We start from the raw sequence: 15,489 nt of genomic DNA, 5'->3' as shown, positions 1-15,489 counted from the left end.
TTAGGAGGCCTCCAGGCTGGAGGAAGAGGAGGCATTTGCTCCTTCATCTCTTCTTTCTGGGCTCCTTGTCTTCTTGCTGTTTCCATGAGCATTAGGGCAGTAATGCTTCACCCCACAGCATCAGGTCCTTTCCTCAGCAGCAACTGGATCCAGTTCACAGTTTCTCCAGCACTTGCAGAATCAGCCTCATTTCACTCTCTCATGGACAATACCATCAGCCAGCCCATGCCACCACATCGGAGGCCTGGCTTCCACGCCCAGATGTGGAGGAGCAGCTTTCCTTGGAGGGGGCTCCCAGACCCACAGGGCATCTATAAGCTTCCAGGTTGGGATAATTCCAACCTTTTCTTTGTTCCTTCAGCACCAGGGATGGTGGCTGTTTTATGCATCAAGTTCCAGGGTGTCATTCAGGCCTCTGCTTCCCCTCCTGACCTTGTGATCTGCCCACCTCGGCCTCCCAAAGTGCTGGGATTACAGGCATGAGCCACCACGCCTGGCCTAGTTAACCACCTTTATGCTAAAATCTCTCTGTACAAATGACTGATGAAGATTCTGTCTTTTGGTTATACTCTGATGAATACAATGGAAACTGCCATTATCAGGTGCAGTCACCATACCTGAAAGATGTCTGTGGGCTTGGGAGAAGGTTGAGAATGACCAGACACAGATCTCCTCCTACTTCTCTTGCCTTCTTAGACACATTGGAGGAGGGCATGCTCTGCCTCCTTACGTGTGGTATGGGCATGTGGCGTGCTCTGGCCAGTGATGTGGGAGTAGAAGTGATGGATGTCACCTCTGATTGGAAACATTTAAGAGTCAGTGCACACTCTTCTTGTCTCCTTCTCCTACCCAGGAGGCCCACGATGTAGGTGCCACAACATGAAGGCCATCTGGGATGCTGAGCCATCACTGCATGGGGAATGCCTGCCCTGGACAGTCACCACTGCTGTCTTTGCCTGAACAATAGAGGCATGTTGTGGAAGGATGCTGAGATTCTGGTGCTGTTTGTTACCTCAGCGTCCCCTAACTGATCCTGACTGACTGAGATGGCAGGCAAGACCTTAGCTGTTTTGATGTCTACTGCATCATCTAGAACAGTGCCTGGCATACAGTACGCACACAAGAAAGAGGTGATGAATGAATGCATAAAAGTGAGAATTCATGTGGAAGAGTTCTAATAGGAGCAATGAAATGGCACCAAATTTCTGAAACCATAACAAGAGAAAAATAAACAGAAAGTTTCTGAAAGCAGTGGTTCGCAGCCCTATCAGATATGAGATCTCCATTGCTTAATGAATGTTTTAAAGCTCCATTTTTACAACACTGAAATGGAATTCACAGATAATGTCACATATATACAAGGTAATTTCACTAAGATTAATATAATGCTCTAACTGGATATCAAATCAAGTAAAAATGCATTTGTAATTTAATAAGATATATTTCAACATGCCATTTGAGCATGACCACATGAGAAAACGCCTCTTCACAGTCATTGTAAATCTGCAGATTGAATGCAGGTTGCCACTTAGTAGCTGCTGAGGACATTTTCCCATGTGGGGAACAACTCTCTATAAAGTTATAACGAAGACAAAATATTCCCTGATTAACCCTGAGTTTACAGTTGTGAAAAATTCATGGTTCTGATGTTAAACTACAGTGCAGATAACTACAGCTTCCCTTCTAGTTTGATGGGACATTGACAAGTTGTGAATAACACAGGGCAGTTTTTTTTTGAGATAGAGTCTCACTCTGTCACCCAGGCTGAAATGCAGTGGCACAATCACAGTTCACTGGAGCCTTGACCTCCTGGGCTCAAGCCATCCTCCCACCTCATCCTCTGAGTAGCTGGGACTACGAGTGTGCATCACCACACCTGGCAAATTTTTTTTTTTTTTTAGAGATGGGGTTTCACCATGTTGCCCAGGCTGGTCTGGAACTTCTGGACTCAAGTGATCCTCCTGCCTCAGCCTCCCAAAGTGCTAGGATTACAGGTGTGAGCCACTGCACCCGACCAGAACACAGGACAACTCTTTGTTACATGAGACTGTCCTGGACATTGCAGGGCATTTAGTACCTCTGACTTCTGACCATGAAATGCAAGAGTATGCCCTAATCCTTGTGAAATATAATCAGTCCTGAAAATGTGCCAAACACTTCCATGGCTGTGGGGACAGTTATGTCCCTACTGAGATCTGTGGCCCTAAATAGAATATTCTATCCCTGAGGGTCCCTACATCACACACAGACCTTCCCCCATCTTAGTCCATAGAGGGCAGTGAGTCATCACATCGTGGTCACTGCTATTGCCTCACAGTGACCAAAGGGAGGCCACAGAGGAAAGAAGAGGAAGAGAATCCACTGCTTTCAGTGTGGACAGATGAGCAAAGAAGAGTGCATTTTCATTCACCAAGTCCTGGAGGTGCGGCAGGGTGGGAGAGCCTGTGTGCCTCAGAGGGAAGACGATGCTTCTGGAAACGTCACAGACAAAACATATTTCTCTTCTATGTGCATGGGAATGAGTCAGCCTTCCTCTGCGTGGCTTTCCTCTCTTCATCAACCCTCACCCTGACCTTCTGCCTGTGTGATTACAATCAGCATGACGCAACAACAGGATGGTCCATCTACATTCAGGAGGTCATCTACAGCCTCTTCCACGCTTGTAATCTCCTAGGTAATAGGAAATGGCCATTTTTGGCCCCTGTACCAGTGGATCCTGTTGGTAGAGGGTGCCCAAGCTTGACCCAGGTCATTGCTCCAAGGTGTCCTTCAGAAAGAAGGAGCGAGGGCTACTTCTTCCAGACTTGGACATCTGTGTGATTGGCAGCCTTCCGCCCAACTCCTGCCATGCACAACCTGCTCAGCCATGCACAGTGGTTCTAGAAGATAGTTCTTGACTTGATAACAGTGAAAAATAATGTTGATTTATCACACCACTGGCTCTTTTGCCAAATACTTCATGGGCCCTTCATTCTAACACTTTTCTGGAAAGAAACTGTCCTGCATTATACGTGCTGGGCTTCCCCTCTGGTTTTATGGTCACCCTGGCAGGCTGTGAAGCACAAAGCATTCTGGGACTTCTGCTTAAGACTTACTCCTACTCAGTATTTATTGACCAATGGGACCACCAACTCTTTCACTAGAGACCATCTATCAAACTGCTTCAGTTCATCTGCTTCTGCCAAGGCACTCTCTGCCAGTTCCTGAGTAGGAAGCCTTCCTTGGCTTTGCAGATAGATATCTGTGACTTTTTCCAACCTCTAAGGAAAGAAGTCCCACCAACATCTCAGAGGGCAGCAGGTTGTTGGACTATGAGAGCAAGAGCTTGTCTGACTTCCAGTGACCTCACTGGAGTGTTTCTCAGCTCCTCGACAAGTGTGGCTGGTGGTGCACACCAGACTTTGAAGGTGGATGAGCATAAGGAAGTTTAGTGCAGAGAATCTGAGACAGGCTCTGGAGCTGGATGCGTGGGTTCAAAGCCCAATGGTAGCCCTGTGGCTACAGTTGAGCAAGTTGCTTAATCTCTTCTTGCCTTCGTCTCCTCGTTTGTAAAATTGGGATAATAACAGTACTTGCATTTTAGGGTTACTGTGATGTTCAGTGACTTAATATGGTTGTAAGAGTCCTTATTCATAAGAAGCGGGCATTCATTATGTTATGCATTAGCTATGAACCTAGTTCATAGCTAACGCATAAAATGAACACATGTTCATAACTAATGCACATAATGAATGTCAGCTTATGGTTTCATGGCATTACTACTAATGATGAGATAATAATACACCAATACAAGTATTGATAACAATACAGGCGGTCCTCAGATATGGCAGAAATCCTTATGGCTGGAATCCAGGAAATGGAGTCTGAGTAGTATATCCATAGCATGCACTCAGTGGCTATTAGGCAGAGTTCATCTACCAGCATTTGGCAGCGTTTTTGTGCTTACCAACTGGTAAGGCAGTTATTTCTTAAGACTAGACTAATTCCTTGTTGCTGCAGAATATTCCCGCCTCCCAGCCTTTGGCGCTCACGTGCTGTCTCTCCTAAACAAACACCACCCGCACGCTGAGCATTACTGGCTGCTCCATGTCCACTGTGTGGTACCTAGAAAACTTCCTGAAAGTTTTATTTTCCTCCTGATTTTGGCAGGTGGGGGCCGAGACAGGCTGCTTGCTTTATTTTCTGACCTGGTTTCTTGCTTGCATTCCTGTGTTTGGGGAGATGACTCATATCTCAAAGTCCTGGATAGTAGATGACGTGCTTGCAGACAATGTCCCTGGTCCTGTTTAGGTTGCGGCTGTGATGTTCAGCAGAACAGAGATGACTTGGCTCAGGTGAATCATCCCCAGAGGCTGTGGCTGGCTCAGGTGCTAGGGAACATAATGAGCTGCTTGGTTCATTCAGACTCTTCTATCTCCTCTGCCAATTCTGGGGAAGCACTCCCTGGCTCTTACATAGACACACTCAGATGTATGCAGTCTTTCCCAAACTTCAGCAGTGCTCAATCTACATGCAGAATTACTGCCATACCCACACATCGTCTTGAGTTTTCAATATTTTGATTATTTTTCAAGACTTTATTATGAAAAATGTTAACCACAGAGAAAGATAAATTGTACAGTCCCCACTCATACCCACGGCCTCGCTTCCGTAAGTGACATTCTGCTGTGTTTGCTCTATTGCATATCTGTCCACTTCCCAGCTCTCTATTCATCTTCTTTTGTGATTCATTTCAAAGGAGGTTGCAAACATCTCGATGCTCTAGACTGCATGCTATTAACTAGACTTCAATAATCAATTTCTTGTTTTACATAAAAAACACAACTTTATACTATTACCAGAGATGGAAGACGACTATCACCGAACATAAACACAATTAACTCCTTTTAAATAAGGACAGCAAAAACACAGTAGTGTTAGCAGACACCAGTAGGATGTGTTCAGAGCTTCTGAGGGAGGAAGATACTTCAGTCCTGAATGGTCATGTGAGTTTTTCCTTCTAGATAAAGCTGAGGCATTGCTAGGCTCTGGATCTGGATGTCCTGGGTTAACATTGTTCCAGCTCCTTCGCTCTCTGGCTGTGTGACCTTGGACAAGTCACTTAACCTTTCTGTGCCTTGGTTCCCTCCTCTGCGAAATGGGGACGGCGATCATGGGACCAACTTCATTGGGTGGTTTGAAGAGTAAATGAGTTAATATATACAAACTCCTTAGACTTTGCCTGCATGTAGCAAACATCCAATTCACGCAGTCACCTTCTGATATGGTTTGGCTGTGTCCACACCACATCTCAACTTGAATTGTATCTCCCAGGATTCCTGCATATTGTGGGAGGAACCCACTGGGAGGTAACTGAATTATGGGAGCCGGTCTGTCCCGTGCTAGTCTCGTGATAGGGAATAAATCTCATGAGATCTGATGGGTTTATCGGGGGTTTCTGCTTTTGATTCCTCCTCATTTTTCTCTTGCTACCACCATGTAAGAAGTGCCTTTCGCCTCCCGCCATGATTCTGAGGCCTCCCCAGCCATGTAGAACTGTAAGTCCAATTAAACCTCTTTTTGTTCCCAGGTTTGGGTATGTCTTTATCAGCAGTGTGAAAATGGACTAATATACCCTCTCTCTACCAGCAGGTATAGTCTGATGAGGTCTATGTGGCAGCATAGGGTGGCAGCCATGGAAGAATGCTGTTTAAATGTCCCTTCAAGAGGGAGTCACCAGAAGGAGAATCATTCACCACAGCCTCTGTCCTCAGGGGCCTTCAGAAGGCACCTGGTCAGTGTCCAAGCACGGCCAAGGTGCAGGGTGGCTGCTGGGACTCCATGCGAGGCTCCTCTATGGACAACCTCTGTGGTAGCACTTCCTGCTTGGCTGCCCGAGAATTCCCAGGGCTTCCTGCAGTCAGGTACTTCCTGCCCAGTTTTCCCTCCTTCCCATCCTCCTTTCCCAGGGACCAGACCTGCACTGCATCCTGAAGCTCAGCCTTCCTACTCCTGCTCCATATTTTCTTTATCCTTCACAACTGCAGTCCTCAATTAATCTCTGGTGCATTTAACTCTGTCTGCTTCCTGAAGATGCTCATGGATTCTGAGAATTCCCCACGTGCTGTGATGTGACAGTCAGGGGCGGGGGAGGAAAACAGCCAGCTCCACTGTCTACCCTCCCTCCCAACCATTGAGAAAGTTCCCCATTACAGATTCATTCCTTTGGACCATGAAGCTTTTTGATTCCTATTAACCTTGAGTTAATTTTCTGAGTTTTTTGTTTGTAAAATACAACATATATACTAATGAACATCAGATATATAAATGGGTTGTATGAATAAATATAAAGCAAACTGTGTACCAGCAAGTGAAAACATCCTAACACACAGCCCCAGAAGCATCCACAATCCATGAATAATAACCCCCTCCCCATGAGGTGCCTAAGTAAGGAGAGAAGATGGGGAGAGGAGCTGCCAGGGGAAGGACCAAGGATGTACTCTGTGGCTCAGCCCCCTGGCTCTGCCTGGCCTCTCCTTGTTGGCACAGATCAGCCTGAGGGCCACGCCGCACACTATGGACCCATGACCCTCCATCAGAGTCACTGCGCTGGCTGAACAAGCACCTTCAGTGAGCTCTGGATTACAACACAGCTATGAAAAGAAGCCAGCCGGTGCTCTTCCTACCCATATGGAGAGATTTCCAGGGCAGATTTCAAAGTGGAAAAGTCAGAGGCAATACAGGAGGGCCTGTGTGCCCAGCTCCCACTGTGAAAACCAACCCAGCTGATGGGGATTCCTTTCTATTGCTTTCTAGGTTGTCGCTGCCCTCAACCTCCAGATGCAGCCCCCTGCCACCTTCAGGACCCCTGGCTGTCCCTTTGACTCAGTAGCGAAAGGATTTAGGTGCTCGGAGGGAGTCCTTCAGGAATCTGTGCATAGAATGCCATAGTGCAGAGGAAAGTAAGGCTATGCAGTCGTATTTGACTTAAGACCTCCATAAGGATACATAGGGAAGCAACAAAACCTACAGGAAGCAGGGGAGGAAGAGGGATGGGGCTGCAAGCCAGGGGATGCCTGTGGTCACCAGGAGACAGAGGAGGCAGGGAGGATCCTTTCCCAGAGCCTCTGGAAGGAGTGCGGCCCTGCCCACACCTTGATTTGGATTTCTGGCCTCTGGAACTGTGAGAGAACAACTGACTGCTGTGGAAAGTGACCTAAGTTTGTGGCAATTTGTTACAGCAGCCCCAGAAATGCAACAGCTACTAAGTGAGACACCTCAGCCAGGCCAGAGAATGTGCATTCTGACGGATAGCTTCTCATTTGCACCGATCACCGTGAGTGCCTGATGGGTGGGCATCTGGCGCCCAGAGAAAGAGTTGTTCTATAATCCTTGCACTCCTAGAAATGAGTGCTTCTTACCAAGATGAAATCCACCCATTGTTTATGAATGGCTCAGTTTTTGAGGGCGGAGCAAGATGGCCAAATAGGAACAGCTCCAGTCTCCAACTCCCAGTGCGAGCGACACAGAAGACTGGTGATTTCTGCATTTTCAACTGAGGTACTGGGTTCATCTCACTAGGGAGTGCCAGACAATCGGTGCTGGTCAGCCGCTGCAGCCCAACCAGCGAGAGCTGAAGCAGGGAGAGGCAGCGCCTCACCTGGGAAGCGCAAGGGGGAAGGGAATCCCTTTTCCTAGCCAGGGGAACTGAGACACATAACACCTGGAAAAATCGGGTAACTCCCACCCCAATACTGCGTTTTAAGCAAACGGGCACACCAGGAGATTATATCCCACACCTGGCCGGGAGGGTCCCACAGCCACAGAGCCTCCCTCATTGCTAGCACAGCAGTCTGCGATCTAACCGCAAGGCAGCAGCAAGGCTGGGGGAGGGGCGCCTGCCATTGCTGAGGCTTAAGTAGGTAAACAAAGCCGCTGGGAAGCTCGAACTGGGTGGAGCTCACAGCAGCTCAAGGAAGCCTGCCGGTCTCTGTAAACTCCACCTCTGGGGACAGGGCACAGCTAAACAACAACAACAACAACAACAAAAGCAGCAGAAACTTCTGCAGACACAAACGACTCTGTCTGACAGCTTTGAAGAGAGCAGTGGATCTCCCAACACGGAGGTTGAGATCTGAGAAGGGACAGACTGCCTGCTCAAGTGGGTCCCTGACCCCTGAGTAGCCTAACTGGGAGACATCCCCCACTAGGGGCAGACTGACACCCCATACCTCACATGGTGGAATACACCCCTGAGAGGAAGCTTCCAAAGTAAGAATCAGACAGGTACACTCGCTGTTCAGCAATATTCTATCTTCTGCAGCCTCTGCTGCTGATACCCAGGCAAACAGGGTCTGGAGTGGACCTCAAGCAATCTCCAACAGAACTACAGCTGAGGGTCCTGACTGTTAGAAGGAAAACTATCAAACAGGAAGGACACCTATACCAAAACCCCATCAGTACGTCACCATCATCAAAGACCAGAGGCAGATAAAACCACAAAGATGGGGAAAAAGCAGGGCAGAAAAGCTGGAAATTCAACAAATAAGAGCGCATCTCCCCCTGCAAAGGAGCACAGCTCATCGCCAGCAACAGATCAAAGCTGGACGGAGAATGACTTTGACGACATGAGAGAAGAAGGCTTCAGTCCATCAAACTTCTCAAAGCTAAAGGAGGAATTATGTACCCAGCTCAAAGAAACTAAAAATCTTGAAAAAAGAGTGGAAGAATTGATAGCTAGAATAATTAATGCAGAGAAGGTCATAAACGAAATGACAGAGATGAAAACCATGACACGAGAAATACGTGACAAATGCACAAGCTTCAGTAACCGACTTGATCAACTGGAAGAAAGAGTACCAGCGATTAAGGATCAAATGAATGAAATGAAACGAGAAGAGAAACCAAAAGAAAAAAGAAGAAAAAGAAATGAACAAAGCCTGCAAGAAGTATGGGATTATGTAAAAAGACCAAATCTACGTCTGATTGGGGTGCCTGAAAGTGAGGGGGAAAATGGAACCAAGTTGGAAAACACTCTTCAGGATATCATCCAGGAGAACTTCCCCAACCTAGTAGGGCAGGCCAACATTCAAATTCAGGAAATACAGAGAATGCCACAAAGATACTCCTCAAGAAGAGCAACTCCAAGACACATAATTGCCAGATTCACCAAAGTTGAAATGAAGGAAAAAATCTTAAGGGCAGCCAGAGAGAAAGGTCGGGTTACCCACAAAGGGAAGCCCATCAGACTAACAGCAGATCTCTCGGCAGAAACTCTACAAGCCAGAAGAGAGTGGGGGCCAATATTCAACATTCTTAAAGAAAAGAATTTTCAACCCAGAATTTCATATCCAGCCAAACTAAGTTTCATCAGTGAAGGAGAAATAAAAACCTTTACAGATAAGCAAATGCTTAGAGATTTTGTCACCACCAGGCCTGCCTTACAAGAGACCCTGAAGGAAGCCCTAAACATGGAAAGGAACAACCGGTACCAGCCATTGCAAAAACATGCCAAAATGTAAAGACCATCGAGGCTAGGAAGAAACTGCATCAACTAACGAGCAAAATAACCAGTTAATATCATAATGGCAGGATCAAGTTCGCACATAACAATATTAACCTTAAATGTAAACGGACTAAATGCTCCAATTAAAAGACACAGACTGGCAAACTGGATAAAGAGTCAAGACCCATCAGTCTGCTGTATTCAGGAGACCCATCTCACATGCAGAGACATACGTAGGCTCAAAATAAAGGGATGGAGGAAGATCTACCAAGCAAATGGAGAACAAAAAAAAGCAGGGGTTGCAATCCTAGTCTCTGATAAAACAGACTTTAAACCATCAAAGATCAAAAGAGACAAAGAAGGCCATTACATAATGGTAAAGGGATCAATTCAACAGGAAGAGCTAACTATCCTAAATATATATGCACCCAATACAGGAGCACCCAGATTCATAAAGCAAGTCCTTAGAGACTTACAAAGAGACTTAGACTCCCATACAACAATAATGGGAGACTTCAACACTCCACTGTCAACATTAGACAGATCAACGAGACAGAAAGTTAACAAGGATATCCAGGAATTGAACTCATCTCTGCACCAAGTGGACCTAATAGACATCTACAGAACTCTCCACCCCAAATCAACAGAATATACATTCTTCTCAGTACCACATCGCACTTATTCCAAAATTGACCACATAATTGGAAGTAAAGCACTCCTCAGCAAATGTAAAAAACCAGAAATTATAACAAACTGTCTCTCAGACCACAGTGCAATCAAACTAGAACTCAGGACTAAGAAACTCAATCAAAACCGCTCAACTACATGGAAACTGAACAACCTGCTCCTGAATGACTACTGGGTACATAACGAAATGAAGGCAGAAATAAAGATGTTCTTTGAAACCAATGAGAACAAAGATACAACATACCAGAATCTCTGGGACACATTTAAGCAGTGTGTAGAGGGAAATTTATAGCACTAAATGCCCACAAGAGAAAGCTGGAAAGATCTAAAATTGACACTCTAACATCACAATTAAAAGAACTGGAGAAGCAAGAGCAAATACATTCAAAAGCTAGCAGAAGGCAAGAAATAACTAAGATCAGAGCAGAACTGAAGGAGATAGAGACACAAAAAACCCTCCAAAAAATCAATGAATCCAGGAGTTGGTTTTTTGAAAAGATCAACAAAATTGACAAACCGCTAGCAAGACTAATAAAGAAGAAAAGAGAGAAGAATCAAATAGACACAATAAAAAATGATAAAGGGGATATCACCACCGACCCCACAGAAATACAAACTACCATCAGAGAATACTATAAACACCTCCACGCAAATCAACTAGAAAATCTAGAAGAAATGGATAATTTCCTGGACACTTACACTCTTCCAAGACTAAACCAGGAAGAAGTTGAATCCCTGAATAGACCAATAGCAGACTCTGAAATTGAGGCAATAATTAATAGCCTACCCACGAAAAAAAGTCAAGGACCAGATGGATTCACAGCTGAATTCTACCAGAGGTACAAGGAGGAGCTGGTACCGTTCCTTCTGAAACTATTTCAATCAATAGAAAAAGAGGGAATCCTCCCTAACTCGTTTTATGAGGCCAACATCATCCTGATACCAAAGCCTGGCAGAGACACAACAAAAAAAGAGAATTTTAGACCAATATCCCTGATGAACATCAATGCAAAAATCCTCAATAAAATACTGGCAAACCGGATTCAGCAGCACATCAAAAAGCTTATCTACCATGATCAAGTGGGCTTCATCCCTGGGATGCAAGGCTGGTTCAACATTCACAAATCAATAACGTAATCCAGCATATAAACAGAACCAAAGACAAGAACCACATGATTATCTCAATAGATGCAGAAAAGGCTTTTGACAAAATTCAACAGCCCTTCATGCTAAAAACGCTCAATAAATTCGGTATTGATGGAACGTACCTCAAAATAATAAGAACTATTTACAACAAACCCATAGCCAATATCATACTGAATGGGCAAAAACTGGAAAAATTCCCTTTGAAATCTGGCACAAGACAGGGATGCCCTCTCTCACCACTCCTATTCAACATAGTGTTGGAAGTTCTGGCTAGGGCAATCAGGCAAGAGAAATAAATCAAAGGTATTCAGTTAGGAAAAGAAAAAGTCAAATTGTCCCTGTTTGCAGATGACATGATTGTGTATTTAGAAAACCCCATTGTCTCAGCCCAAAATCTCCTTAAGCTGATAAGCAACTTCAGCAAAGTCTCAGGATACAAAATTAATGTGCAAAAATCACAAGCATTCTTATATACCAGTAACAGACAAACAGAAAGCCAAATCAGGAATGAACTTCCATTCACAATTGCTTCAAAGAGAATAAAATACCTAGGAATCCAGCTTACAAGGGATGTAAAGGACCTCTTCAAGGAGAACTACACACCACTGCTCAGTGAAATAAAAGAGGACACAAACAAATGGAAGAACATACCATGCTCATGGATAGGAAGAATCAATATTGTGAAAATGGCCATACTGCCCAAGGTAATTTATAGATTCAATGCCATCCCCATCAAGCTACCAATGACTTTCTTCACAGAATTGGAAAAAACTGCTTTAAAGTTCATATGGAACCAAAAAAGAGCCCGCATTGCCAAGACAATCCTAAGCCAAAAGAACAAAGCTGGAGGCATCACGCTCCCTGACTTCAAACTATACTACAAGGCTACAGTAACCAAAACAGCATGGTACTGGTACCAAAACAGAGATATAGACCAATGGAACAGAACAGAGTCCTCAGAAATAATACCACACATCTACAGCCATCTGATCTTTGACAAACCTGAGAGAAACAAGAAATGGGGAAAGGATTCCCTATTTAATAAATAGTGCTGGGAAAATTGGCTAGCCATAAGTAGAAAGCTGAAATTGGATGCTTTCCTTACTCCTTATATGAAAATTAATTCAAGGTGGATTAGAGACTTAAATGTTAGACCTAATACCATAAAAACCCTAGAAGAAAACCTAGGTAGTACCATTCAGGACATAGGCATGGGCAAGGACTTCATGTCTAAAACACCAAAAGCAATGGCAGCAAAAGCCAAAATTGACAAATGTGATCTAATTAAACTAAAGAGCTTCTGCACAGCAAAAGAAACTACCATCAGAGTGAACAGGCAACCTACAGAATGGGAGAAAATTTTTGCAATCTACTCATCTGACAAAGGGCTAATATCCAGAATCTACAAAGAACTCAAACAAATTTACAAGAAAGAAACAAACAACCCCATCAAAAAGTGGGCAAAGGATATGAACAGACAGTTCTCAAAAGAAGACATTCATACAGCCAACAGACACATGAAAAAATGCTCATCATAACTGGCCATCAGAGAAATGCAAATCAAAACCACAATGAGATACCATCTCACACCAGTTAGAATGGCAATCATTAAAAAGTCAGGAAACAACAGGTGCTGGAGAGGATGTGGAGAAATAGGAACACTTTTACACTGTTGGTGGGATTGTAAACTAGTTCAACCATTATGGAAAACAGTATGGCGATTCCTCAAGGATCTAGAACTAGATGTACCATATGACCCAGCCATCCCATTACTGGGTATATACCCAAAGGATCATAAATCATGCTGCTATAAAGACACATGCACACGTATGTTTACTGCGGCACTATTCACAATAGCAAAGACTTGGAATCAACCCAAATGTCCATCTGTGACAGACTGGATTAAGAAAATGTGGCACATATACACCATGGAATACTATGCAGCCATAAAAAAGGATGAGTTTGTGTCCTTTGTAGGGACATGGATGCAGCTGGAAACCATCATTCTTAGCAAACTATCACAAGAAGAGAAAACCAAACACCGCATGTTCTCACTCATAGGTGGGAACTGAACAATGGGATCACTCGGACTTGGAAAGGGGATCATCACACACCGGGGCCTATCATGGGAAGGGGGAAGGGGGAAGGGGGAGGGATTGCACTGGGAGTTATACCTGATGTAAATGACGAGTTGACGGGTGCTGACGAGTTGATGGGTGCAGCACACCAACATGGCACAAGTATACATATGTAACAAACCTGCACATTATGCACATGTACCCTAGAACTTAAAGTATACAAAAAAAAAAAGAATGGCTCAGTTTTGATTTTGTCTTCCAAGGTGGGTGATAACTGATTATGAAAACCTCCCTCCCTCTCCGTCTCTCAACAAAAGTCTAGCTTTGCCGTTTGCTTTGAGCTGGAGTGTTCTCTGCTTAATATCTAGCAATGCTAAACAGTAATCTTTACTAGGCTAACAGGAATGCTGCCCAAAATGTGCATTTCAAACACAACCTCGTGACATGTTTGCAGTCCAGCATTACATATTTAATGTGTTTATCCAGTAAGGGTACCATCCCGGGTGGCATGGAGGTCTTGACCAGCAGTCGGAGGTCCCTGGCACTCTTCTTGATGCCCGTGTTTTGCTGCTGGTGGAGGAGGGTGGCAGTGTCAGACTAGAAAAATGTCTGCTGTATCTCTGACATCATTCCTGGCTCCATAGCCTCTTTATCTGGTTTTCTACCCCTCCTGGAGATTCATGGTAGTCAATACCCTTTTAATAAATTTAATAAGTTCAATTTCTACATAAATCAGCCAGAGTTGCTTTCTATTGCTTGCAAATGAGGATTCTAACAATGACAAAGATTGGGTATATTAGTGAGGCCTGTCTGGATGCATTCTGGGGTGAATGTATGAAAAGTTGGGAAGGACAGGCAGAATCCTCAGGCTTTGAGCCCATGTAGGAACCAGGGTTTACACCTGTGCTGTCCAAGGTAGTAGCTGCTAGTCACATGTGACTCTATAATTTTAAATTAATTAAAATTAAGTGGCCATGCATGGTGGCTCACACCTGTAATCCCAGCACTTTGGGAGGCCAAGGTGGATGGATCACCTGAGGTCAGGAGTGCGAGACCAGCCTGACCAACATGGAGAAATCCCGTCTCTACTAAAAATATTAAAAAATTAGCCTGGTGTGGTGGCACATGCCCGTAATTCCACCTACTCAGGAGGCTGAGGCAGGAGAATCGCTTGAACCGTGGAGGCAGAAGTTGCGGTGAGCCGAGATCACGCCATTGCACTCCAGCCTGGGCAACAAGAGCAAAACTCCAACTCAAAAATAAAAAAAAAATTAAGTAAGATTAAAGATTGACTTTCTCTGTTGCACCAGCTGCACTAGGAGACTAGGAGTGCTCAGAAGCCACAGTGGCTGGGGGCTGATACATTGGTCTGCACAGGTTGAGAACATCCCTGTCATCACAGAAGGTCCTGGTGAACAGTGCTAGCTTAGAGAATAAAAGAAAAAGCTCTCTTCCTTGTGACCCAAGAAAGCCCTGATCCTCTTTTTGCTGTGAGTGTGAAGGGAGAAGCCACCTTGATTCTACTATGTGAAATATCCCATAGTCCCGAGGTTTTGCAATCTTTGTGCTATTGCTATTAAGGGAAGATGATGTAATGATGTATTAATTGACATGGTTTTCTTTTTTCCTCTGAGCCAAATGCTTTTACTTCTACTCTAAAGGTCTTCTTTCTGAAACCAGCCCAACTTTTCTCCCAGAGAGTATCATGGAACTGAACTTCAAGATCATGGCATCTGGACATCGAGACAACAGAACCCTCATCCGGCCACCTGCTGCTTGCTGACCAATTCCCATATAAACCGCTAACTTCAGTCAGTTGGAGAGACGGATTTAAGATTTGCCTTCTGTCTCACAGCTGATGTCACCAGCAATAAAGCCTTCTTCCCTGGCAATACTCATTGTCTCAGTGATTGGCTTTCTGTCCAGGGAGCAACTGGACTTAGGCTGAACCCCTGGTGTTCAGCAACACTCCCATTTCAAATAGTTAGAGATTCACTCACTCTTTTAATAAAAACCTCCTGAGAACCAACTATGAACCAGGATTACATCTGGGCTCTGGAGATACAGGAGGAAACAGAATAGAAACAAAAATGT

General features: G+C 44.6%; 1 long non-coding RNA gene across 1 annotated transcript; it reads left to right on the top strand.

Moving 5' to 3' along the window:
• Positions 1-5,371: 5,371 nt before the first annotated feature.
• LOC117089181 lies at positions 5,372-15,289 on the top strand. Its single transcript, XR_004439490.1, has 3 exons — positions 5,372-5,537; positions 6,796-6,941; positions 15,057-15,289. It is a non-coding gene; the product is annotated as an uncharacterized LOC117089181 (long non-coding RNA).
• The last annotated feature ends 200 nt before the right edge of the window (positions 15,290-15,489 follow it).

This window comes from Trachypithecus francoisi, unplaced genomic scaffold, assembly GCF_009764315.1.
Source record: "Trachypithecus francoisi isolate TF-2019V2 unplaced genomic scaffold, Tfra_2.0 Lachesis_group11, whole genome shotgun sequence".
In the NCBI taxonomy this organism is placed as follows: Eukaryota; Metazoa; Chordata; class Mammalia; order Primates; family Cercopithecidae; genus Trachypithecus; species Trachypithecus francoisi.
Note: the sequence above shows the minus strand (reverse complement) of the source record. Positions and strands in the feature narration are given on the sequence as shown.